Source organism: Tamandua tetradactyla, chromosome 23 (assembly GCF_023851605.1).
Source record: "Tamandua tetradactyla isolate mTamTet1 chromosome 23, mTamTet1.pri, whole genome shotgun sequence".
Classification (NCBI taxonomy): Eukaryota; Metazoa; Chordata; class Mammalia; order Pilosa; family Myrmecophagidae; genus Tamandua; species Tamandua tetradactyla.
Genome location: NC_135349.1, coordinates 42,175,559 through 42,179,519, shown reverse-complemented (window position 1 = coordinate 42,179,519; position 3,961 = coordinate 42,175,559). Strand labels below are relative to the sequence as shown.

Below are 3,961 nucleotides of genomic sequence, written 5' to 3'. Positions count from 1 at the left end.
AAAGACAATCCATACTTATGGATAGGAAGGCAGCAACAGTACCATAGCACTACCAGGGGTGATTAATTAGGGGGAGAGACAAGTAATAAGGGGTAGTTTTGATTTAATAGTTGGTGATGTTATGTTTGCTGGTTCTTTGTCATTATGAAGCAATGAAAGTTATCTAAAATTGAGAGTGCTGCAGATTGTACAACCAAGTGAGGATGCTGTAAATCATGACTTGTTTATTTTTGACATTATCCATGGTACCCAATAGACGAAGGGAGCCAAACTATACAATTACTGAGAAACACATTTGCAAATGGTGATAGATTTATATGATGGAATATGGTGCAGCCAGAAAAAAGAAGGCTGTCTAGAGGAACACAATGAATTGAATAAACCTTGGGGACAGTGTGTTGTGCAAAATAAGCCAGAAATAGAAGAACAAATATGCCAACGTCTCTTTCAGAAAATACTTATAAGAAAATAGGAGCCTAGATTGTAAATCCTTATAGCGGCCACACTTAGTCTGAAGTTGTAAATGTATTTCTAGATTCTGAGATACCTGGTATATGTGTATTATCTGGTATTTCCCTGGAACTTTGAGTACCTCTGTGACATCTATTACCCAGACATGGAGTGCTGCAGGCCTAAAAGTTAGCATAGCTATACATAAGAACACTTAAAGAAACCAAAAATGAGGTAAGCCCTCAATCAGAGTTTAAAACAAAGCCAATTTGGCTGGGTCTAAATTAAATTAGAGTACAGGGTAAAAGAAAATAGTGTATGTATTCTAGACCTTCACTTACCATATGAGACCAAAGGCAGTGAGATTTATTATGTCTAGATCCTGAATTTTCTGTAAAATTCTAAATCTAAATCAACCTGTCTGGGTAGCTCATTTAAACAAACCAAACTCCTGGAGTCCAGAACAGGAACAAGGTATTATAATTCTGTAGAGCTTAATGTAATATCTGGACACATCCCAGACTATGGTGGGCTGATAACTAAAGAGTACTAGTAGAGCCCCTTGAGGGTCCAAAAGGGATATATATATATATATATATATATGGAACTCTTAAACATTCCCACCTGGGAAACCCTGGGTACCCTCTCAACCATTGGGGACTCCCAAGAAAAGAACAAGCTCTGGATTTTGAGACTTGCCCTTATGAAATTTCTTTTTGTGGTGGAGAAGCTAAAACTACCTATGAGAGCCCTAAGAGGTGCTTCCAGGAAACCTCTTTTATTGCTCAGATGTGGCCTCTGTCTCTCTCTCACAGCCCAACTCTGCAAGGAAAATCATTGCCCTCCCCCTATTTGGGACGGGATATCCAGGAGTGAAAGTCTACTTGACGACTTGGGGAATAACTTCCTAGGATGAGTCTGGCACTGGCACCCTGGGATCGACCATATTCCTGACCAGAAGGGGGAAAAGATGTGTAATAAAATAAGGCATTAGTGGCCAAGAGAGATCAAATGGGGTCAAGAGGCTATTCTGGAGATTGTTCTTATGCAAGCTTCAGTTAGATAGTGCTAATTACCATGGTTTGGTAAACCCCAATCAACATTACTCCTGTTGACTCTTAAGAACACATAGTTTTTTTTTGCATTCTCTCCACTCCCCCAGGACCTCTCCCACTGCTCCAGGATGGCGCCCAGCTCCAGGCTCCTGCCATGCCAGTACTGTCAGCTCCCTCCAGCCATCTTGATACAGGAAGCTCATCAACTACGATGAGATGTTCTCTGACATTTACAAGATCTGGAAGATTGCAGATGGGCTATGCCTGGAGGTGGTAGGGAAGAGGTCAGTAAGACAGAGAGTGGCATTGATGATGTGCTCGTGGGTGGAAACGCCTCTGCTGAAGGCCCTAAGGGCAAAGGTATGGAAAGCACAGTCAACACTGGTGTTGATATTATCATGAACCATTATTTGCAGGAAACCTGCTTCACAAAAATAGTCTATAAGAAGTACATCCAAGATTGCATGAAATCAATCGAAAGCAAACTTGAAGAACAGAGATCAGAAAGAGTAAAATCTTTTTACGACAGGGATTGCAGAACAAATCAAACACATCCTTGCTAATTTCCAAAACTACCAGTCCCATATTGGAGAAAACATGAATTCAGATGGTATGGTTGCTCTCCTGAACTACCGTGAGGGTGATGTGGTCCCATGTATGATTTTCTTTAAGGATGGTTCAGAAATAGAGAAATGTTACCAAACATGGCAATTCCTTGAATCTATCACCTGTCATCATATCTGGCTGCTGCTTGTCACTGACGCAGCACCAGAATTTAGGCAGATGGATTGATGCCGTTTTGCACTCATTTATCTTGACCTCGATTTATTTGGAGCAGAGGCATTGCTTTAAGGAAAACATGTCATGTAGGTTGTCTTAAAATAAAAATGCATTTAAACTCATTTGAGAGAATGCCTCTTAGTTTAATATATTTAAACTAAAATCATGCCATAGTGTTCCTGGAAAAGCTAGAGCCTGTTTGTAGATAACTACTAAATAGTATAAGACTGTCTTCAGATAACATCTATAGTTAACCTACTTCTGGGACTGGAATATTAAAAAACAACAACCAAATTGTCTTAATTCTGAATTTAAGGGAGGAGACCATGTTCATAGCAGTGTCAACATTTGAAGTGAATCTTTATACATTTCATCATCTACAAACGGAAGTAGTTAACTCTGGAAGAGTTTTGCCAAAAGAATAAAGAGACTATAGTGAAAAGAAGGAAGGGAGGGAGGAATAAAGAATACCTACGGCTCAGACTGAGACTCTAGAAATGTTTCATGCACTAGGTTTGCCTTCCTGGAACATATAATTCCTGGAAGGTTCTTATGTTAGATAAATCCTGAAACTCAGAGGAACCATCCTCTCCAAGATTATCAATTAATTTCATTCCCCTATCCTTTAGTGTGGACACTCCTTCTCAACATGAAAAAGTCAGAACGGGCAATTGCCCAAAGATCTCTATAGATTAAGAGAAGAATCAAAGGAGAAGGAGGAGATATAACAGAGAAAATGGAATTTAACGAATGAGTATGGCTGTTGAATCACCATTAATCTTCCTTCTAGCCTCCAGTGTTTTGGAGCAGCTAGAAGGAAAAGATCTGAGATGGTGGATCTGAGATCTGTTTTGTAACTACTTATTGAAGTATGCTTTGAAAATTATTGCTTTTTTCTTTCTTTGCTTTTATATATGTTTTATTTTATATTTAAAAAGTTTAAAAAAGATATGAACAGGAACTGACAAAAGAGGAAGTATAAATAGCTCATAACTATGAAAATAATATTCCAATTAATAAGAGATTTAAACAATAATGCAATACAAGTTTTCACCTTTCAACACCCCTTTCACCTTTCACTCTTTCAAACATTAAAGCAATTGGTAATTTCTAGTGCTGAGGTCATCAGGAAACATACTTGGTTGGGGTGTGAATGCTACAACCTTTGGGAAATATAATGAAGCACATCTGTTACCAGTGACAGCAATTCCACTTTTCAGAGAAATCATAGAGAAATAAAAGAATCAGTAAATAAGGATATATGTATATGTGGAAAAAAAAAAAAACCAAGCTGAAAAACAACCAAGTATCCACAATATGGGACTAGTCAAATAAATTTAGTACATATAAATTATGAAATATTGGGCATTTGTTTAAGAAGGTTGATTTTGATCTATATGTATTGATATGAAAATATTTCCACTGTAGATTGTTAAATAAAAACCAATTTTCATTTAATCTGGGTACAATAGTTACACTTAAATCATATGTGGGGAAACTCTATATATTCAAATTGTAGCTGTTGATTACTAGAATAGAGAGGATTGTGATTTTGGAAAAATTAGGAGAATTTTTTTTGTTTATATTACTGGAAATGTATTGCTCATTGTGATTCAGAGAAAGAAAATCCAATAAAGTAATTTTAAGAAACTTGTGCTAGTTCAGTGGTAGAATGC

The 3,961-nt window shown here is 37.3% G+C and overlaps 1 pseudogene; it reads left to right on the top strand.

Moving 5' to 3' along the window:
- Nucleotides 1-1,721: 1,721 nt before the first annotated feature.
- Nucleotides 1,722-2,297, top strand: LOC143666774 (translationally-controlled tumor protein-like; annotated as a pseudogene).
- Nucleotides 2,298-3,961: the final 1,664 nt, after the last annotated feature.